At 41.8% G+C, this 24013-nt stretch overlaps 1 pseudogene; it reads left to right on the top strand.

Moving 5' to 3' along the window:
• The first annotated feature begins 7669 nt into the window (after positions 1–7669).
• On the top strand, positions 7670–9721 carry LOC114698304 (annotated as a pseudogene).
• The last annotated feature ends 14292 nt before the right edge of the window (positions 9722–24013 follow it).

The raw sequence follows: 24013 nt of genomic DNA on the forward strand, positions 1-24013 counted from the left end.
TGTACATAGCTCATAAATTAGTACTCTAGATTTCAACACCAATGAGAGGAAATTTCAACTATTTTCACCACAAAATGTAAAATAGTTGTGATAACAAACATACTAATTTGCTTGTTTTCGTCTTCCCAAATTGTCTTAAAAAATGGCAATTCCATTTTGTACACCATAAATATATGCAACTGTATTTGTCAAAAAATATAACTTGTCAGTTGTATTTTTAAAAAGTCAAAGACTGGGTTTTCAGAACCAGCACTGCTTTCTCAGGCAAGTTCCATAGGCCATTTGAGCCTCATTTACCATGGGCAAAGTTAGGGTAACAGTCACACCTGCCTATGGGCCCAGGTTCAGAAATGGATGGGATCCTCTGTGGAAAATATTGGGCCCTGTGCCTGGCGCTCGGTAAGTGCTGGGTAAATGTGAGCTCATATTCTGTTGCCTTGTCTGACACTGAATTTAAATAACACAAGCTCCTTCTCAGTAGCTCCCTAATTTGTGACAAGGAAAACAGCAGCCTTTGTGGTTGTTTGTAAGTTACAAATTCTCATTCCAGAGAAAGCGCTCATTAATATTCTTACCGCTGCTTCTTGCCGACAGCATCAGTGACTGAGATTTATCTAATGTGAACAATTTAATGTAATTTCTGTAAGCATACACATAGCCAGCGTCCAATTACTCACTCTAATGGAGAATATCAGAGTCTGGGGGTAATCCCAAACTGTTCAGGGCCCAGAGTCGTCTGTTCGGCTTAGAAAGGATCTGAACAATCTTCTTTTGTAGCACATTTACCTTTTAGGTCCCTTCCTGCTTCAGCTAATCATGGATTCAGTTTCCATTCTCTAAACATAGGAAGTAAAAATGGACAAAAATAGTCTGGAGGAAAGGGGAATCAAAGATCATAACACCACCTTCACTGCAGATGTAGACAGAATTTAGGATACAATTTTTGATGGCAACTCTCAAAATTGAAAACAGATTTGAAAAAAATCAGGTTAAAATGCTTGTTAAAATGCTCATTCATAAAACCCTCCCTTAGGCCCCCAGCTGGATCAGGCCCTCTGAATAGGTGAGACAGTTGATTGGCTTGATCAGTTTGGGAGGCAACTAGGCAGTGGGACCAAGTCTTGTGCTCATTGCATGAGTTGGCTGTTTGAAACCTGGAGCTTATGCAGGGACACTTGGCTCAGTCTGGGAGGAAGGGACTGGACCTGGCTGGACTGAATCTACCAGGTTGATCGCAGTCCACGGGCGAGGATTTGCCCTGGAGGAGGTGAGAATAGGGGGTGTGTTGGGGGTAAGGGAGGGGGTGGGAGGGGGAGAATAGGGGAACCCATGGCTGATATGTAGAACTGAATGGTATTGTAAAATTATATATATATATATATATATATGAATGTCAAAAAAATAATAATTACATTTGTTTAAAAAAATAAAAAATAAAAAAAAATAAACCCCTCCCTTAAAATTAAAATGTCATTGGTTGAATGACTCTGGCATGGGTTTCAGAACAACACTTTTTCCCTGTAGTTTTAAAAAATGAAGCACAAGGCAGGCAAGATGGCTGAGAGGATAAAACTGTGTTAGTGTGAGCCCAAGAAAAACACAGCGGAAGGCAAACATTGACTCCTGAAAGTTGTCCTCCGACCTATACATGCACGCTGTAGCACACACATGCCTGTATTTGCAGACAGCACACACACACACACACACACACACACACACACACACACACACACACAAAGCACAAAGCACATTTAACACTAGGGGCTGGAGAGACAGTCAGGGGTAGAGTATATGCTTAGCATGTGTAAAGCTCTGAGTTTGAACCCGGGCACTTAAAAATAGCACCATAGCCTTAAGTCATCCATCTTCGCTGTTTTTATGAGCACAAGTCACTGGTGTTAAATGTAATCCTATAGTCATACTGTTGGCAACAGCTCTCTTGACGGTTTCATCTTGCACAAGGGAAACTGGATGCTCATTTCTCCTCTCCTTTCTTCAGTCCTTCACAACAGCCTTTCTACTTGATTGGTTTCGACCAGATAGTTCATATGAGGGGTCCCGTTTTGATTGGCTAATTCCACTAAACAATACCCTTGGAGTTCTATCCTCTTCTAGGCTGAGATAGGTCTCCTTTCTTTTTAAATGGAAACAGCGGTAGGTGGGCATGGTGGTGCGCACTGGTAATCCCAGTTTTCTGGGAGGCTAAAGCAGCAATTGTGAAAGTTCAAACCAGATTGAGCTGCATAAGATGGTGTCGTAAAAAATCGGGGCTGACACCAAGAACCGTGTGGATACCAGGGGTCTGGTCAGCCAACTATACTGCAGGACACACTTCTGCTTCCAGTGCCACTAAGAGGACAAATGAAGCTGGGCAGCGGTGGCGCACGCCTTTAATCCCAGCACTCGGGAGGCAGAGCCAGGCGGATCTCTGTGAGTTCGAGGCCAGCCTGGTCTACAGAGCAAGATCCAGGACAGCCTGTCTTGAAATACCAAAACAAAACAAAACAAAACAAAACAAAAAAAACCCTAATTAATTCTGTAGAAATAAAATCGGGGCTGATAATGTAGATGTAGCTCACTTGGTAGAGAGCTCATCCCGCATGCATGAAGATGTCTGGCTGATCTCTAGCACTGCATGGACTATTTACATGGCTGTAGTCCTAACACTTGGAAGGTGCAGGCAGGAAGGGCAGAAGTTCTAAATCATCCCTGGGCTCCATGAGACCCTATCTCAAAAACCAAAACCAAAACAAACAAACCAAGCAACAAAACAAAACCTCGATGTAGCCCCAGGCTGGTATCCCACTTCTGTTTCTATCTCAGCCTCCCAGATTGTTGGGATTGTTTATGTGAGCTACCATGCCCGCCTCCTCCATTTTTTTCATTCATCCATCAGTAGATGATGGAGTGCTTTTCCTGTCTTTCTGTTTTGCTCATTTCCTCTAGTACCAGGAACTGAACTCACAGCCCTACACACATTAACAAGTGCTCTACTACTGGGATACATCCAGGCCAGATGTGCTCTTCCAATAAATACTCTGGATGTTTGCTACTGCTGAACGGTTGAAGAACAAATTTATTTTTACTTTCCTCTTCTTGGTTTTGGGAAATAGTCTCACTCTCACCTCAGGCTGGCCTGGGACTCCATGTTTTCATCCATGGCACTCTTCTTGCCTGAGCATCCCAAGCGTTGGGATTACAAGTGTGTACCACCATTCATAATTACCATTTGAATAATTACAAGGATAATTATTTTAAAACTTGAAGTGCTTTTACATGATGATCTGGTACCATATTCCATTTTATAAATGGGAAATCCAAGGTTCAAAGAGGAGAACAACACAACAACATCACAAAATAAATGAATGGTAGAATGGGCAGTGGGACCTGGGTCACCCAGCTCCTCACGTAACTCACTAGGAACAGTTGCTGATGGATCTAAGGAACTAGATTGAGAAAAAAAAAAAAAAGGAGAGAAAGATGACCATATAGAAGATTGAGCAATAAGTAAGAGTGTGTCCATAGTGGTGAGATGAGAGAAGGAAAAGGTTATTGCAAGCAGCCAAAGTGGATGAAGTGAAAATTTTGGATCTTAGCCAATCTCTGCAGAAACTGCCAACTCAGCAGTTCTCTGATCATTATCTATGCACCAGGGAACCTGTAAATAATGAGGATTCCAAACATTCTGACTTAGGAGGGCTGAGTGGGGGCTTAAGTTTGTGCAATATTTTTTAAATAGGTCCCCTGTGCAGTTCGCATCCAAATACACAAAAGATAGCATAATGAAAACCACTCATCTAATTTTCCAAAATCTTGAAGCTGGTTGCCAAACTATTTTAAGGAAATATCAAGGTCTTTGATAACTCAAATTCTCTCTGTTGAAATATTATAGACCTTGAACCCCTGGGTGGAGTTTGACATCTTATGGAGTGTTTTTACTGATCCTTCTGTAAAGAAAAGTGAAATCATGGCATTTGCAGGAAAAGGGATGAAACTGGAAACCAGTACACTAGGTGTAATTAGTCAGACTCAGAAAGACAAATCCTGCATGCTTTCCCTTACACATAGAAAACATTTAAAATGAAGTAGCAGGACAGCTATATTTATACATGCACGGGTGTGAAGATCATGAAACTAGAGAAGGGATCATGAGAGGGTAGGAAGTGGCTGCAAGAGAGGGGAGAACTAGGGTAGTGAGACGTATATGACAAGGCAGCAGCAGGAACTAACGGGGAGAGAGGAGGACAGTGTGGGGAGAGAAATGAATGGGAACAAGAGAGAGTGCATGCATCAGTGAAGACGACGAAACTCCTTATTTACATCCTAACTTAAACTCAGTAAATGGAAAATAGAATGGATCTTTACAAGAAAGGTAAGGCTGATCTAGAGAGAAAGCTCAGCTGCACAAGTGCTTGCCACACACCATGAGGACAGCAGCTTGGTCCCCAGAACCCTCACAAGAAGCCAGGCAGACTTATGCCAGGCATGGTGGCACATGCCTTTAATCCCAGCACTCAGGAGGCAGAGGCAGAGGCAGAGGCAGGGGGATCTCTGTACGTTCAAGGTCTGCCTGGTCTACATAGTGAGTTCCAGGACAGCCAGAGCTGTGTAGAGAGATCCCATCTCAAATAATCTAAATAAATAGATAGATGGATGGATAGATAGATAGATAGATAGATAGACGGACAGACAGATAGATGTAAAAATAACGCCAGGCAGAGGGCATGCACTCAACTCCAGCACTTAGGACACAGAAATAGGTGGATTCCTGGGACTCACTGACCAAACAGACTAACCAAATCAGTGAGTTTCCGTCCACCGAGAGAACTTGTCTCAAAAAACAAAAAGATTGGCTGGGTGGCTGTGGTGCACGCCTCTAATCCCAGCACTGAAGAGGCAGAAGGCAGCAGATCTCTGTGAGTTCGAAGCCAGCTTGGTTTACAAAGTGACTTCCAGAACAGCCAGGACAACCACAGAGAGGCTCTGTCTCAAAACACCAAACCAACTAATGAAACAGACAAAAAATCCAGGAAGGTGGATGGCTCCCAAAGTTGACCTCTGGCCTCTACCCACATAAAGCGTGCAAGGAAGTATGTACCCACAAGTATACACACAAAGAAAGGCAGGGTCAGCCCTCAGGGCCTGCACTCTAACAGATAAAAAACCACTAATCTACAAAATGCAAAAAGAGACTTGTGATGTTCTTGCCACCCTCTACTGAGTGTTGGTATTACAGTTATGCACAACTATACCTTGTTTCTACAACATACGCATCTTAATTGGATAATATATTTCATTTTGTAAAATGCAACATTGTAGTGTCTTTGGATGTTATTTGGTATCTTGATAAATGCTAGCTGCATGAGTAAATGACTTTCTTAGTTACTATTGCTCTGAAGGGACATCACGACCAAGGCAACTTATAAATGAAAGTGTCTAATTGGGGGCTGGTGTCCAGTTTCAGAGGGTTAGTACAGTCATGGTGGGGAGCGTGGTGACAGGCAGGCAGCCAGGCATGGTACTGGAGCAATAGCATGAGCAGTGACACCTCCCCTTCCAAGGAGGAGACACCTCTTAATCCTTCCTAAGCACCCACCAACTAGGAAGCAAACATTCAAATATATGAGCCTATGGGGGCCATCCTCAAATTACCACAGTGACTGTCAATTAAAATGCGTTGACTTGGGTGCTTTGAAGCTGTGGCTTGGGAAACTGAGGGGGGACGATTTGAAATGCATCCGTTCTTAAACAGCAATTTCCTCTCTTACACCACACTGATGTTTTCTTAGTGTGGCTTCCCAGAATAAAGGTATGATTCAAGGCAGTCACTTGCACTGTCATGGTTAAAAGTCTCTTGGGGTTTCTGTAAAAAGGATTTGCAGAATTTCTGAATTTGGTCGTGCATCTGCGATCTGAAATGCCATATATGAAGTGTACATTTCCCTAAGACTGCTTGAACAGAGAGCAATGCCAGGGCTAATTCATCCACCTCACCTAGCTGTATTCCAAGGGGGTATTGACTGCTGTTTATACACTTCAACAATTAGTACTTTGGATTTATTATGTTGCAGAGGTTGATTAACCCAACTTTCTTCTAACAATCCACTGTTTTCTGTATGAAAGCCTTGTCCTTCATTTACCACTAGAGGGCCTATCATCCAAAAGAATTCCTTTGTTCCTCATATGGCTTAGGAAATAAGGTTACCATGGTCATGCAAATATTTCTATCATTTTTAGACACATCGAGGTATACCACTAAATACTCGCAATAGTTTTCTTTGAATTGTCTTATGTTTTACAATATATATCAACAGAAATAAAACCAGAGATTTCTTAAGATTATGAAGGAAGAGGAAAGAATGGTGCATTAGCTCTTTTTCTTATTGCTGTGACCAAATGCCTGATGAGAAGTAACTTAAGAGAAGTTTATTTCAACCCATGGTTTGAGAGGCTACAATGAATCATGGAACAGAAGGAACGACAGCAGTCGATTTGTGGCAGAGGGTATATGTCACACTTACATACATGTTCACATCTCATCAGAACAGGAAGCAGAGAAGACGAGAGGGTCAGACTCAATTTCAAGGTTCACCCCACTCAGTGACTCACTTCCGGGAGCTAGGCACCACTTTAAAGGTTCTACCATCTTCCAAAGCAGCACCACCAGCTGGGGTAAGAATATTCTAGCACATGAGCATGTGGGAAGCATTTCACATTCAAACCATACCATCAGGGAAGGAGAGATTATTTGGGGACCTATAGAAATTTTAGAGGAGCTAGGGATTGTGGAGGCCCACAAAGGTTCCCTAGTGAGAACTGAGCTTGCTTTACCCAGCAGGGCTGCATTAGAGCATTGCTTGACCACGTGCATGGTTTCCAGGTGATTGGAAGGGTCTACACTTGGATGAACTAGGGGGAGGTCTTTTGCTCCACCCCTTGGCATTCCTATAAAAGACCCTTTAGAAGAGACAGAAAGGGCTGGTGGATACGGATCCAGGCCCTCCTGAGCTATCCTGCGTTTCTACCTGTTTCTTTCCCCCTCTATCTTTCTATCTAAATATTTTTCATTTCTCCCTCTTCAAGACTCCTGGGGAAAAAGTGAAAGGGGGCCTCCCACAGAGAAATGAGTAGGTCCCCCCACAAGGGATACACATAATGTTTAAATTGTATACATACATATATACCAATTATATTATATATGTATGTGTTATCAACATGTATACTTTATAATTACAGTAAATCTGCTATTTAAGAGAGAAACTTTGCTTGCTTTTTAACTTAAATATGCCCCCCTTTTCTTGTTTTTTTTTTATTATGTGTTCATATAGTATCACTATGTAGCTCTAGCTGGCTTGGAAGTCATGATTCTCCTGCCTCAGCATTCACAGTACACAGATTATAGGTATGTGCCACCATGCACATACCTATATAGTTATAAAATGTACTTATTTTAGAAGTAAACTAGAAGAGAGCGGAGACAGAAAAGAGAGAGATGTACATAGATGAAAAAGATAATAATAGCCCTGAAAGAAAGAACTTCCCTAAGGAGAAATGGGGAAAATGATAGATCTGGAGCTGATGACCAGAGCAGAAAGATGGAAGGCACAGGCAAAAACAAAATGATCCCAAAGCTGAGAGGGGAAGCTGGATCAGACACAGGGCAGAAGACATGGACTCTCAGGGATGGAGAATAGATGTATTTTTATTAGATGAGGATGCAACTGAGTCAGGCAGACCAGAGATTGAAAAACAGGCAGAGCCCAAGGAAGATGGGTTAGAGGTGCGAGCTGAGAGGAGAAGAGGTGGATAAAAGTTTGTTATCAGATGCCCTTGGTTACCTGACCTGGCTCAATCCTCTTCCCATTTCTTTTTGCCATTTAAGAGCATAGAAAGAAAGGAAGGAAGGAAGGGCGGAGGAAGCAAGCAAGCAAGCCAACATAGGCCTGTGAAGTGGCTCAGTGTGAAGCCTGATAATCTGAGTTCCATCCTTGAGATCCACATGAAAGAATGGACTTTCACAAGTTGTCCTCTGACCTTCACATGTGTGTGCACCCCACAAATAAATACACACATGTATGTGTGTAATTCAAAGAAAAACATTGTTTAATAACCAAGTCCCAAACTGTAATACATAGAGCACAGACTCATAATGCCTTACCTATGTCCTTTGTGACTACATGTGCTTTGAAATTTCAGAATTGTTTGGATTTCATAAATCTAGTACAAACCTATACTAAACATACTGAGTTGGATCTGGGGCAATACTTCAACATCAGACATTAATATTTTCCTGTGAGATGAATGATTTGGTCTATATTCTGGGATGTATGAGCACTATATGTAGCCTCAGGGAAATTCTGCTTAAATTTGGCATGGTCCCAAAAATATTTTGTATGTGAGCTGGACATGGTGGTACATATCTTTAACCTCAGCACTCAGGAGGCAAATAGCTCTCAGTGAGTTTGAGGCCAGCCTGTCTATATATATCAAATTCCAAGCCAACCAGAGCCGTCTCAACCATGTCTCAAACACAATTTTTTATACCAATTTATTTCAAAGCTCTTGGTTCCAGAGCCTGGAAACACTGCTTATGTCTTGCTTTTGAAGTAAAGTCATGGAACCCTGCTGTCTGATTTTGACTATTGATACATTTTTGTGTGTATGTTTGAAATATGTTTTTAAAACATTTGAATTGCTTAGGGCTGTGTCCTTTCTGAAAGGACACATGGCAGAGGACTGGGTTTGTGGCAAGGTTCCAAACACCTGCTGGACAGATTCAACTTGATCTAGCCCTCCCATGCTCATTATTTGTTAATCTTGCCTTTAAAAAAGCAACAGATGCTCTTCTGGCTGGGGACGTTAATCTGGAGATGAATATAAAGAAGAGTTAGGCTACAATACTGGTTGTACATAGGGAAAATCCATTCCTTCCTCTATTAATCAATTCAACAAATATTTTTAGAGATACCTAGCACTGCAAATAGCTGAGAAGCACCATAGGAACAAAATTCTCTCCCTGCCATAGAGAAATCTGTAGCCTGGGGCTGAGTTAAGAATATATCTTGAGAGCCTCCGACCCAGGACTCCCGCGCCATACTGTCCGAGAAGACCTTCAAGCAGCTTCGAACAAAGAGTGGAAGATGTCCGGCTCATACGGGAGCAGCACCCCACCAAGATCCCGGTGATAAGAGCGATACAAGGGTGAGAAACAATTGCCCGTCCTGGACAAAACCAAGTTCCTTGTACCTGATCATGTGAACATGAGCGAGCTCATCAAGATAATTAGAAGGCACTTACACAGAGTAAGAAGGACAGCTTAATGCCAATCAAGCTTTCTTTCTCTTGGTGAATGGGCACAGCATGGTGAGTGTGTGCACACCCACTTCTGAAGTGTACGAGAGTGAGAAGGATGAACACAGCTTTCTACACATGGTGTATGCCTCCCAGGAGACATTTGGAACAGCACTGGCTGTGTAAGACTAAAACAATGCCTAATGTTTGTTAAGCCCTTATCAAGGAAAAAAGGGACGTTACCAGCGGATGCTGGTCAGCTCACATTCACAGGTCAGAACGTAGGCGCCCACCTAGGATGTTGGGAACTGTTTGTCAGCTACAAACTGAGCTCCATGCAAGCGCATTCAGCTTGGAAACTCATCTAAACTAGGCTCTCTTGTGTTCAAACTTTAGAAGTTTAAAAATAAAATACTTTGCATCCTAAAAATATATATATATATCTCAATGGTAGGATGCTTACCTAGTATGCATGAGGCCCCAAGTTCAATTCCCAGCAACACACACACACACACACACACACACACACACACACACACACACAAATAGAAATCCCTAATCTGGTGGAAGAGACCAGTTACTGTGGACTAATGCTTTTGTACACTGGTTTTGGTCTGAGCAGCTGTGAACCAGGCGGGACACAGGAAAACTTCAACTACAACCAGTTGCTCATATACACCTTTAGATGAAGTAATAGTTCATGTGCTACAGGAAAGGTACTGAAGACAGCAGAAACACTAAACAGATGTTCTCTCTACCTTAATATGGCATGGAATTCTTAATAGAAGAGCCAGGGCAATGCAGGTCACTTTGATGCTTTGTCATCTAAAGTGGCAAGCTGGTGCTACTGATTCCTAGCCTAGGGTGCTTAAAGCTTCTTTAAATTACTTTTCTGAGATACTGAGAGCTTTCTCTGTACACAAAGGGAACAATATAAGGCAATGTTAGGTGTCTTCCAGTGCTTAATGATTGCATCATCTTGTATGGTCCTCTGAGCAAAGAGTAGTGATATCCTGCAGGATATTTTAAAACATTATTAAGAGTCCCTAATGCAGACTGTCCTGCCCCAATAGCATCCTTCATCAAAGAGAAGGGCTTTGTCTGAAACCAAGCCAAAGTTTCTCAATGACTGGGGGATCGTGGTTAAGTTCTTCCTTAACCTAGCCTGTGTCAGCTTGGCCTGGGACTATGATGGAGGTTATTCATGTAAATTAGAATGTATCAGGGTTTTTATGTTTTAAAGGTTTGTTGTTATGATTTTTAATCATGTGTATATGCCTGTGTCTCTATCTGTGTCTGAGTATGTACTTGTGAGCCCAGGTGCCAGTGGATCCAGAGACATTGGAGACCCAACTTGGGTTTTTTGCAAGAGCAGTACCCATTCTTAACAGCTAGGTCATCTCTCCAACCCCAGAATGTAACAGCTTTTAAATGAAAAGTACTTTGCATTTGTCTTAGCAGAATGCTGCCATAGCAGAATGGTGGAAATGGGATAATTTATAAAGGGAAAGAGTTTACTTTAGCTCCTAGTTCTGGAGGCTGCAGATTCAAAACTGCAGTGGTAGCATCTAGTGAGAGCCTGGGACTACTTCCTCCTGTGGTGAGAACCCAGAAGGGCAAGTGTTGCTTTACAGAAACTTGCTTTTATGGAAGCTAATCCAGTCCCATGGGATTAAGAATTCACTTCCATGAGAATTAACCTAGCTCAGGGAAACAAACAGTAATCCCTCAGGAGGGTGGAGGCCCTATGACCCAAACATCTCTTACGGGTCCCTCAACCTTTCACCCTGTTATACTAGAAGCCAAATTTCAGTTTAATTTTGGGAGAGGAAAGGTCACATTCAAGCCAAAAGAGCACTCACTCAGTGTTGGCAGCTGTAATTTATGATTATCTCCTGGCCAAGTAGTGCTGCAGTTTGAATGAAGTCTACAGCTCAAGGGGCTGAGCTTTGGTTTGGGAAGACAGTCCACATAGAGGTCTGTAGATCTCCTAAAGCTACCCTAGGAAAGAGAAGGAGGCTGAGCCACGAATGCCCCTCCAATTCCAGTAAATTACAGTTAAGAAAGCCACCAGTGAGCTCCTTGTTGGTAAACTCAATGGGTTTCTTTCAAGCCCGTATCTTCTCTTATCAGTTATCGTTGGTATTGTTGAGCCTTCTTTTCTCTCCTTCGAGACAGATTGGCTTACACACTTGGCAGCTTTCCTCTTCCCTCTGGCCACTCCTTGGTAAGTGCTTTATCCTCCATCTCTCTATTAAGTGCAGCTGATCTTTGGGATTTTGTCCTAGGAAGACTTCCATTCTCTTACAACACACTCTCCTGTTGGGAATATTATTTTAAGGTGTGTTACTTTTGTTTATGTTGCATTTGTTTAACTCTGTGAAATTGTGTTACTGTGCCTGTCTACAACACAGCTGAACTGCCAATAGCAAGGCAGGAGAAAGGACAGGCAGGGCTGACAGGCGGAGAGAATAAATAGAAGGGGAAATCTGGGAGAAAGGGAAGAAGGAGCGAGAGAACAAGGAGGGAGGACTTCAGGGGCCAGCCACCCAGTCACCCAGCTACCTAGCTATATAGCCAGACACAGAGTAAGAAGGACAGAAAAGGTATACAGAAATAGAAAAAGGTAAAAACCCAGAGGCAAAAGACATATGGGTTAATTTAAAGTTAAGAAAAGCTGGCTAGAAACAAGCCAAGCTAAGGCCAGTCATTTATAAATAAGAATAAGCCTCTGTGTGATTTATTTGGGATCTGTGGTAGACCCTCCAAAAGAGCAAAAACCTCCAACAACACTCTCCCCTGGGCAATCTTTTTTATACCCTTAGTCTCATTGAACCATATGCCAATGACTACAAAATCTCTAGCCCAGATCTCTCTTCTGAGCTGCAATGCCCATAGAACTGGGTAGCAACCAGACATTTCCACATAGATGTCTTGTTTGTTTCGTTTTTTGGGTTTTTTTTTTTTTTTTTTTTTGCGACAGGTTTTCTCTGTGTAGCTTTGGAGCCTGTCCTGGAACTCACTTTGTAGACCAGGCTGGCCTCGAAATCACAGAGATCCACCTGCCTCTGCCTCCCAAGTGCTGGGATTAAAGGCATGCGCCACCACTGCCCGGCTCACATAGACGTTTTATAAGCATCTCAAACTCTACAGAGTTCCAATTCAGCATACTCACCTTACTCCACCTGTGCAAAGAAAACCCCTTATTCCTTTGCCTGTAATCACTATCTGCTTCTCCTACTCCACATCCAAGTCAATGATATGTAGGTAGTTCTACTTCTAGAATATAAGCTGTTTCTACAATCATCAGCACTATGTAAAACACTGTCATCTCTCACTTGTAAATGTGTGTGTGTGTGTGTGTGTGTGTGTGTGTGTGTGTGTGTGTGTTGGTCTTTGAAATGGGATCTCACTGTAGAGTCACAACTGGCCTTGAACTCAAAATCTACTTGCCTTAGCCCCCTCAGTGCTGGAATAAAGATGTGTGATATTATGTCTGGCTCTTTTGTAACAGCTTTTTAAATGGATCATCTCCCATCTACTTTTTTAAACTCTAAAGCCAGAGTTTTCTGCAAAGGCAAAAATAAACAGTTTTGGCTGAGCATATTGGCTCCCATTTGTAATTCCAGTGCTTGATGGGCAGAGGCAGAAGGATCAGGGATGCAAGACAAGTTTGGCACTAGCCTCATGAGACTGTTTCAACCCCTGGCTCCTCCCTCTCTGAAAAAAAAAATAGAGCTCACTTCGTTGGTTACAATATTTTGATAATGAGGCTGGTACGTAGCTCAGTAGTACAAAGGTTGCCTGACATGCACAACACTCTATATTTAATCCCTAACAACAACAGCAACAACAACAACACCACACACACACAAACACACACACACACACACACACACACACACACACACATTTTGATAATGCGTCGGTTTGTAGGCAAAATGATCGCATCTTATATTTACAAAATATATAGTGAGTGTCAGCCATTCTCTGAGATATGCATTGCTGGCAACATCAAGGAACTGAGGCCCAGCAACAAGTGTGTGAGGGGGTGTAACTGGATCATCCAGCCTTAGCAGAATGTTGACTGGACTGCCCCAGCCAGCAGCTTAATTGTAACCTGAGCAAGGATACTCAGATAAGCCACTTCTGGATTCCTGACCTTTAGATACAGAATGAGATGATAAATTGTTATTTCAAGATAACAGCTGGGGACCAGGCAAGATGGTTTAGTGAGTAAGGACATTTTCTGCGAAGCATGATGACCCCATGGAGGAAAGAGAGAACCAGTTCCCATGGGCTTACCAGAGCACACACAGACCCACACAAATAAACAAAGGTTAACAAAAAAGTGGCTGGGCATGGTGGTGCACACCTTTAATCACAGAACTCAGAAAGCAGAGACGGTAGATCTCTGTGAATTTGAGGCCACTTTAGTCTAGACAATAAGACCCTATCTCAAACAAAACAAAACAAAAAACCAAGTAGGGGAGAAACTTGCTATACAGCAGCGGATAAGTAATTTATCACTGTACTGTGTAACTTAAAACTTTATTCACACATTGATTTATTCATTCACTCAACCAATATGGAAGGAATGGCAAATAGGCACTAGTCATCACGCTGGTGTTAGAACTTATTTTCTCGGCTCACACACCCTTCTCTTACTATGAAAGAAGTCAGAAACTATCCCCCAGTCCCCAACGGTGACATGAGTCATGTTTCCATGACTTGATACTGCTACAGGTACTCTGCCCTTTTTTCCAGCCAGGCCGCTTCTTATTCTTTCCCAATGTTGAGTTCCCATATTGCTTCCACTCTTAGTAACTTTTAGTTACTCCATTAGTACTCCATTAATGTTCAGTGTACACTGCATTCATAAGGTATGAGAGACTCTCTATCCAACCGAACTCAATTTTGGATGGGAATCTTAAACTTATGAAAAAGTACTTAATCATACTTCTAAGTGCTAATTAGAACTAAACAGACACACTATTTCTCTCCCCTCAAACTTTCCAGCTTTAGCTGTGTACAGTGTTGCATGATAGAAATTGCAGCACTTGGAAGGCTAGGGGGCATGTTGTGAGTTCAAGGCCAGCCCAGGCTATATAGCAAGAGCCTGTCTCTAAAAGCCATATTTTGGGGAATACTATTTTAAGGCATGTTACTTTTGTTTATGTTGCATTTGTTTAACTCTGTGAAGCTGTGTTACTGTGCCTGTCTAAAACACCTGGTGGTCTAACAAAGAACTGAATGGCCAATGGCCAGGCAGGAGAAAGGATAGGCAGGGCTGGTAGACAGAGAGTATAAATAAGAGAACTCTGGGAGATCTAGGAACTAGAGAGGAAGGAGGAGGACTTCAGGGGCCAGTCACTCAGCCACCCAGCTACAGCTAGAAGGAAAGAAATGGTATACGGGAATAGAGAAAGATAAAAGCCCTATGGTCAAAGGTAGATGGGATAATTTAAGATAAAAGCTGGCTAGCAACAAGCCAAGCTAAGGCTGGGCATTTATAATTAAGAATAAGCCTCAGTGTGCTTTATTTGGGAGCTGAGTGGTGGACCCCTCAAAAGACCAAAGGCCAACCAACAACAACCATATGGTCAAACAAGTGAATAAACAGGCCAAAGCAGGAAGATCATGAGTTCAAGTCCAGCTAGGTTTGCGTAGTGATACCATTTCTCAAAATAAAAGTTACTGAAGCTGGTTAATTATTGGGAAATTATAGAGTAGATCAAGGCAGGATAAGAAAAAGACTTCTTGATGTAGACATTTAAACAGTTTTAATTTTTTGTTTTGGTTTTTCAAGACAGGATTTTTTCTGTGTAGCCCTGGCTGTCTGGAACTAACTCTGTAGACCAGGCTGGCCTCAAACTCAGAGATCCATCTGCCTCTGCCACCAGAGTGCTGGGATTAAAGGTGCGCACCATCACCGCCTGGTTTAATAGTCTCAATTTAAATGCTGTGAATGATTAACTGAATGATTAATTGAAAACATTAAGTTATGAGAAAAACAGCATTGTTAGTGATGCGTGTGAAATGTCAAACTCATGTTCTGAAACACATTAATGTGCACGTCCATAGGACATCTTCATTCAAACAGAGACTCGAACCTGAGGCATTTCTGCAGGAACAGCAGCAAGTCTAAGGAGGGACCTCGGCAGTACCACCTGCTCTACAGCTGTATACACCTTGCCTTTCCCAATCCTAGCCCCTGCTCTGGCCCTTTTTGCCACCCCACCCCGTATCTGCAGATGCTACTTGTGAGTGACACAAATGAGCTGCTTTGGTTAACAGAGACTCGAAGCTTCTTAAAGAAATTTATGCAGAACAGAAATGCGGAAAGCTGCCCTCCGCTTGAGAAAAGCCAAACTCCAACCACTAAATCAGAAGCTTGAGCAGTTCTGATGGTGTGAATCTCATGCTCACGACCAACTCAGAACTGTAATTCTGTCTGATTACCCTGTGCTGTTGGGCGGGTGGGAAGCCTCACAAGATTAATGCTTTGTGTGGCAGTAAGGTGACAAGACTACAACTCAGAGCTTATTTCTCATGAATCAGGAGCCAGCCCGAGGGGCTTCGAGAGGCAATGGCATTTTAGAATGATGCTTTGTGGAAACAGACCTGTCAAGCCTAGAGTCATTCGTTTCTAGCTCTGTGGGCTTCTTCGGTACCCAGTCAGGCTAAATGTCCCTGTGCATGCTCTGTCATACACGTTCAGCTTCTTTTGTCGCATTGGAATATGGGAGGTTGTAAGGGAGGGATAGGATCCATAGAATGGTGGAAGGGTCTGGAAAGTAGGGCTCTCCTTTCTAATATGCTAAAAGGCGAATGTCTCAGAAACAGCTGTCCAGGGAGGGGATGTCAACTTCTGAGACTTGCTTATATTTCTTCCACAAGACTCATTAGGAAAAGGTGCCCTAGTGAAAACAAAAATTACTGTTTATCTGGCCTATCTACTGGCCTGCAGAATTTGAGTTATATCACCTGGGATTAAAATATCAACCTTGTAAATCTTCCCATCAAAAAAGTAGCACTAGCCAAAATTTTAAGGTTGAACTACACTACACGCAAGCTATACAACTTTGGCAAAGTTATCTAATCCCTCAGGACTTCAATTTATTTTTAAAATGGGAATAATATTTGTCTAGCAAGGTTGTTGTGGAGGATGTAATTCAGCACAGGGAATGCTTGGCGCTCATGAAATAACTATCAAATTATTGTAGATACCCTGGGTTCAGAGTTAACTCCATGACTTACTAACCATGTGACCTTGGCAAGTTACCTAACCTCTCAGAAGTTCTTTTTTTTTTCTGTGAAATGGAAGCGATAATCTTCACAAGCCTATGAGGTGGGTACCCTTAAGTACAATTAAGATCTCAGGACTGGTGGCGCACACCTTTAACCCCAGTACTTGGGAGGCAGAGACAAGTGGATTTCCATGAATTTAAGGCCAACCTGGTCTGCAGATTGAGTTCCAGGACAGCCAAAGCTACACAGAAAAGAAAACACTGTCTCAAAAACAAAAACAAAAACAAAAGATCTCAGCACAGTGCCTAGCTTTGTGATAATATAAAAATGAAGCTGGGCGGTGGTGGCGCACGCCTTTAATCCCAGCACTCGGGAGGCAGAGCCAGGCGGATCTCTGTGAGTTCGAGGCCAGCCTGGGCTATCAAGTGAGTTCCAGGAAAGGTGCAAAGCTACACAGAGAAACCCTGTCTCGAAAAATCAAAAAAAAAAAAAAAAAAAAAAAATGAAAGCTAGAGGCTGGAAAGATGGCTCAGTGGTTAAGAGTGCTTACTACTCTTGCCAAAGACCAGAGTTCAGTTCCCAGCACCCATGTCTTTGGATCAACTGCCTATAACTCCAGCTCCAATAGATCCAATACCCCCCTCTTCGGGCCTTCATGGCCACCTGCTCTCACAGGCACACAAACACACAAGTTAAAATAAAAATTTTTAAAGAAATGAAAGCTAGTAGGAATAGAAGGAATAATGAGTAAAAAAGAAGAGGGAGAAGAACAATGGGATGATAGACATGTGCCTCAAAACCACAGGAAAAGAGATTTCACTTGGACACAGGGACCCTGTTTCATTTTTTCAAAATAAAAATATCATCTGCCTCTTCCTTGAATAAAATGTTCAATCTCCACCCTACATTTTGATATTTTACTGTGGTACACTGTATTTTCAGGTTATTGAAAGTACTGCAAATGAAACCACAAATAAGTGGGGGCCATACCAATCTATACTTCATGGTATATTTGAGGCAGCCTTTAAAATTAAAAAAAAAAACAAAACTTATAAACTCATGGCCAAAGACAATCAGTGTGAGGTGTTTGTGGGTGTAGCTCAATGGTAGAGGGTTTGCTCAGTATGTACACAGTCCTAAGTTCAAATCCCAGCACTACAAAAATGAAGGAAAAGAGGGAGGGAGTTAAGGGGAAAGAAAAGAAGAGAGGGGGGAGGGAGGGAGAAGAAAGAAAGAAAGAAAGAAAGAAAGAAAGAAAGAAAGAAAGAAAGAAAGAAAGAAGGAAGAAGGAAGGAAGGAAGGAAGGAAGGAAGGAAAGAAAGAAAGAAAGAAGAAAGAAAGAAAGAAAGAAAGAAAGAAAGAAAGAAAGAAGGAAAGAAAGAAAGAAAGAAAGTTAAGAGAAGAAACAAAATGTTACTTAGAGCTTCACCTAGAAAAATGCCTGCCAAAAGATTTTTCCATTCCTAGAGAGGCAGACCACAAATTGATTTTCCAGCTGTCTGGAAGCTAAGACAAGGATAGACACCTGATTAGTTACAAAATTAACAGTGCCCATAGCATTCAAACTATCCCCATCTCTTGTAAATGAAACTCCAGGGTTCTCTTGAGATAAATATCTCCTGAGGATTATTTTTTTTTAAAGAGACTACCATACGATGTAGTGGATGACATCATTTACACATCTTATGATGAATTGGATAGGGAAGTGTTTCTTTCTATTTCCTTATTGCAAAGCAATGGCTTCCTTGGAGAAATCCTTGGCTGCCATTGCCTACCTCTTAGATTGGAATGCCGATGTATTCTTCTTTGTGTCAGGCTATATTATAATTACTTATATATCTAGATTTGTCATCAGACAAGCAGATTTTTGAGGGCTGCATTATAATTATATATCTATTTTCTTCGTTAAATTGAGAGGCTTTTGAGGATACGTAACGTCTTGATCATTTCTGTACCTCTGCGTCAATTTCCTTATCTGTGAAATGGAGATATAAGATTTCTGGAACTTGTCTCTGGAAGTTGTTTTGATGAGTAAATGACTGGGTGCATGGAAAATGGCTGCAACATTGCTGTGTGCATGGCAAGCACACAGTACATGTTTAACAGTTATTTCATCCCCAGTGAACACAATGCCTGGCTTGAGGCATTCAATCAATAGGTTGTGGCTGAATGTATAAATGGATCAATGCATACGCCTGGTGTGGAAGCGTATGGATTCTCTTTGCTTAGAGCTGTGAATGAGCCATTAGTATCAAGTTGTTTACCCACTTAAGTCTTTAAGCAAAGATCACTTTCCAATGAGCTTTTCTAGCCTTGCTACCTCAAAACATTTCCTGTATCCTTTTCACTGATTTGTTTTTGCCCTAGCTTACAATATGTTTAATTATTTATTCTGTTTATACCTGTGTCACCCCATTGAAATGTAAGCTCCATAAAGCCAGGGATTTTGGATGTTTTGAGATAAGATGCCGGGAAATGGCAAATGATGAATGAGTATTGATTGAACGCACACTCATATGGAAGAAAGTCAGAGCAGGCCAGGGACCAGGATAAGATAAGCTCTAACAGTACTGTAGCAAGGGGGAAGTGGACAGGCTCCTACCCCTAATTAAGAAGCTATCTGTAACTGATACCCACTGGCAAAGGAAAAATCACTTTTCCACTGGAGTCTCACTGGGTATAGTAACCAAATCTCAGGGCAGGCCTCGTGCCCAGCAGCAGTTGGCCAACACAAAACAAAGTCAAGTCAATGGTACTTTTTTAGACTTTTTAACTCACATTGCTTTGTTTGAGCTTTTTTCTTCTTTTTTCTGTTCTTTTTTTTCATATTGGTTTCCTTTGATTTATTTGGTTTGTGGGGTTTTTTTGTGTGTTTCTTTTGTGTTGTTGTTTTTGTTTGTAGTTTGTTTGTTTTAAAAAGAAAAGGGTAAAGTTTGGTGGGTAGGGAGGAGGGGAGGATTTAGGAGGAATTGGAGGAAGGGAAAACATGATCAAAATATATTGTATAAATATATTTTTCAAAATAATGTTTGAAAAAAGAATACTGCACCCAGACCGCCTATGTGAACCTTAAAGTAAGTTTGTCTATTAAATTTTGGGGTGTAGGCCCATCCTTGCAGGGAATGCACCAGGAGACTTAGTAAGTTTCCTGGTCCATATAACCCTAAACAGTAGTATGCTGGTAAATGGTTACCCACCAGCTATTTGGGGGCTTAAGAGCTCTGATTTGTAACATTTGCTGATTTGTGTGGTGTAAGTATCACTTACTTACTTACTTACTTACTTACTTACTTACTTACTTACTTACTTCTTACTTACTTACTTGCTTGCTTAATTACTGCCATAGCTAATTTCAAGCTAACAACATGCTATCTCCATGTGGCTAATGGGCTCTTGTAAGCTGGTGTCAGTTTGCTCTAGCAGACCACTGGATTCTTGAGTTATTACTAAATGCTGCAACCAGAGCCAGCATAGAGGTTTTCAATGAGAGAGTAACAACTTTGGGTGAGTTTGCACTGCGCATCTCCACCAATAAAAATGAGTTCAGAAGTGCCTATTTCACATGGAAAACTAGTGGCATCACTTGCCAATTAGGTAGGTGAAATGAGAGAGGCAATTTGGTGTTTCTTTTAAATTATTTATTCATTTATTTATTCATCTATCTCTCTATCTATTTATTTATTGTATATTTGTGTGTGCCTGGGTGTTTATATGTGTACCATCTGCATGTTTGGAGCCCATGGAAGTCAGAAGAGGGAATTAGATCACCTGGAACTAGAGTTTCTGTTGGGAATATTATTTTAAGGTGTGTTGCATTCTTTTGTGTTGCATTTTGTTTAACTCTGTGAAGCTGTGATACTGTGCCTGTCTAGAACACCTGATGGTCTAATAAAGAGCTTAACAACCAATAGTGAGGCAGGAGAAAGGATAGGCGAGGCTGGAAGAAAGAATTAATAGAAGGAGAAATCTGGGAAAGGAGAGATCTAGGGACAAGAGAAGGAGGAGGAGGATATCAGGGGCCAGCCACCCAGCTGCACAACCAGCAACAGAGTTAGAAAGAAAGGCATACAAAAATAGAGAAAGGTAAAAACCCGGAGGCAAGAAACCAGCCAAGCTAAGGCCAGGCATTTATAATTAAGAATAAGCCTCCATTTGTGATTTATTTGGGAGTTGGGTGGCGGGCCTCCAAAGAGACAAAGAGTAAGAAAACAACCAGCAACAGTTTCAGACTGTTGTGAGCTAGCATGTTGGTGATGGGGTTTGAACCCAAGTCTTTTAAAGTACAGAACTGGTGTTTCTGAGGACTAGTCACCAATTCCTATGCTAAGCAAAGGATTGTGTATAGCAGATACTATTGTTGTCCCCATCTCATCCAAATGAGAAAAACTAAAGCATAAAGACATGTTGGAAAGTTGTCCAAAGACACACAGGTAGCAAGCCAAGTTTAGTAGATCGTTTGATTCTAAGGCTCGCTAACTTTTTCTCTTTTTTAATGATTTTATATTATTATTTTTAAATTATTTGTATGTATATGTGTGTCTGTGTATGGGTATGTACATGTGAATGCCAGTGCCCACAGAGGCCAAAGGCATCAGATCTCTCTGGAATGGGAATGACAGGCAGTTGTGAGCCACCTGGCATGAAAGCTAGGAATTGAACTTGGGTCCTCTACAAGAGAAGTATATGCTTTTCTCCACTGAGCCTCTCTCCAGCTCCTTGTTTTTTCTTACAAAGCATACTATTGCAAGGTGTGGTGGTGCATAACTAGAATCCCAACAATAGGGAGACCAAGGCAGGTGGATCTCTGTGAGTTGAAGGCCAGCTTGGTCTACATATTGAGTCCCAAGCCAGCCAAAGCTACATAGTGAGACCCTGTCTCACAACGAACAAACAAAAAAAACATGCTCTTGTGCTATGGCCTCAGAATATGTTGGCATCTCCATGCATATGCATCATCCCAAGTCACAGATTGTGACTTCATGAATGCCCATCTCTGAATGGGATCAATCTTCCTTTATCTCCAGAGGACAGTAGTGGTGGCATGTGTCTTGCTTGTTGTTTTATGCTGAATGACCAGCACAGTGTCCAGTTAACAGAAGGCATTCAATAAACAGTTGTGGAACTTTTGGGGCTGAATTGAGGTAGGGTCTTTCTATATGACCTACAATAGCATCAAACTAGTGATCCTCCTGCCTAAGCCTCCTGAAGGCTGTGATTTAAATAATATTTAAAGATGAAAGAGAGAACAAGGAGAAAGGAAGTAAATGGCAAAAAGGAAAGAATTTTTGACACATGGAGATTAGATTGGTTGTGTTTGTGAATCACTTGAGAAGGTTTTAGACAAAAAGAAATTGCTTACATACCTGCCAAGTAAAGTCTCCTTTTCAACTTCTGTTAATTAGAGTTGGTGCACAGGAGGAGTCCCCTTTCTTTTTCTTGCCAGAGATTCCTAGCAGCATCAAATTTGGGATGCGTATTGAGTTATTCTCACTGAAGATTGGCTTTCCTAACTGGTATGTGCTTTAGCTGTTAAGTCCCAGTATTTTCTAACATAGGTGAAAGGCAATCAGCATTCAGAGACACAGTCACCATCAGAAGACACAGGCTTGCTGGGCATGGTGTTGCATGCCAGCACTTGGGAAATGGAGGCAGTTCAAACTCAGGGAGTTTCAAGCCATATAAGGCTACATGGAGGGACCCTGTCTCAAAAACAAACAAAACACAGACTTTATTGTTCTTTCATTCTGGTTTTTATTATTGTTGTTGTTGTAGCATTTTTACTGAAAAAAGTTATACAGTAGACTTTATTTTTTATTAACTAATTTATTTTGGTTTTGTGTGTATTTTGTTTTGGTGTTTTGCCTGCCTGTATATGTCTACGTACCATGTGCATGCAGTACCTGCAGAGGCCGGAAGAGGGTATTGTATCCTCTAGAACTGAAGTTACAGATAGGAGCCACCATATGGGTGGTGGGAATTGAATCAGGTCATCTGGAAAAACAGCTGGTGCTCCTAACCACTGGGCCATCTCTCCAGAACCAAGACATGGACCTTTAAATGCCTACACCTAAGCCATAGAGTAGGCAGCCCTCCTATGGATAATTCGTGACTGAATTTAGTTATTGGCTAAATCTCAAGGTTCTACCACTCAGTGGCCTTACCCCGACACATTCATTAGATTTTTTTAAATGCAGTTGGAGATCTTGTTCTCTCTCTCTCTCCCTCTCCCTCCCTCTCCCTCTCTCTCTCTCTCTCTCTCTCTCTCTCTCTCTCTCTCACACACACACACACACACACACACACACACCACCTTCTTCTATTCATGGACATAAAAACAGTGACAAGCAAAAAAAAAAAAAAATGCCCAAGCTTAAATAGTCTGGGCTCCTAGACATTCTGATAACATGGATGGATCATGGAGATAAGGTAAGTTCAGAAGGGCATGTACCCCATGATCTCTCATATGTGGCATCTAAAAATCGTCGACTGATTGAACTTGAGAGGATAAAGCTTAGTGTCAGGAAGATGGCTATTAGAAAAGAAGGTAGCTAAATATGGGGATACAGTTGGATAGGAGAAACAATGTCTAGTGTTGTATACATGGGTGACAACAATTAACTGGATACATGAAAATGGCTAGTAGAGAGGATTGCTGATGCTCCCAATATAGAGAAATAATAAATATCTGCGGTGGTGGGTGTGCTAATTGCACTGATCTGATCATTACTCATTTGGAATACACATTGAAATATCATCACCCTGTGCCATATAAATGTGTACACTTTCTGTCTCTTTCTCCACATACATATTTATAGATATAGATTGACCATTAATGTTAAAGTACAATTCTGGGCTGATTTAATGCTAAATTACACATTCTGATGCCCTCCAGCAGAGACTACCCATGGCCCAGTGCACTCCAGCAATGGGCTTTGCTTTCATGCTAAATATTTATATCCTATTTTCCAGTTAACTGATGATAACATTGAACAGTAAGAAGATTTTTTGCATTAACAAGCATCAGCTCTTTGGGCTCTCTTAAAAACTTGAAAGCCCTGACAGCTCTCGCTACACGGTCTAACACATAGCAGCAATATTGGGCTGGGGCTGTATAGCAAGCTGCCCTATTTGAACAGAGCACACATTCACTCCCAGGTTCATCTCTGCCTCATTACTCCTTCTTATCTGCCCAGCACTGAAGCAAAGCTTTCTGTGACAGTTTATGATCCCCCTTTTCACACTATTTCATAGTACAGATAGGCACACACTCTCCAGGCTATCTACCCACGAGATTTATTTCCATTGCCTACCTGGCTGCCTGAGCCCTAAGACTGTTTTTGAATGGCTAATCCTTGCTCTAAGGGCATAAGGACGACGCAAGTCGGAGACATAAGCAGGGATTATAGCTGCTAGATTGTTGGGACAACTGGCCAGGCAAAGCTCCCCAGGCCTCAAAAACAGCCTCCTTGTG

Source organism: Peromyscus leucopus, chromosome X, assembly GCF_004664715.2.
Source record: "Peromyscus leucopus breed LL Stock chromosome X, UCI_PerLeu_2.1, whole genome shotgun sequence".
Classification (NCBI taxonomy): domain Eukaryota; kingdom Metazoa; phylum Chordata; class Mammalia; order Rodentia; family Cricetidae; genus Peromyscus; species Peromyscus leucopus.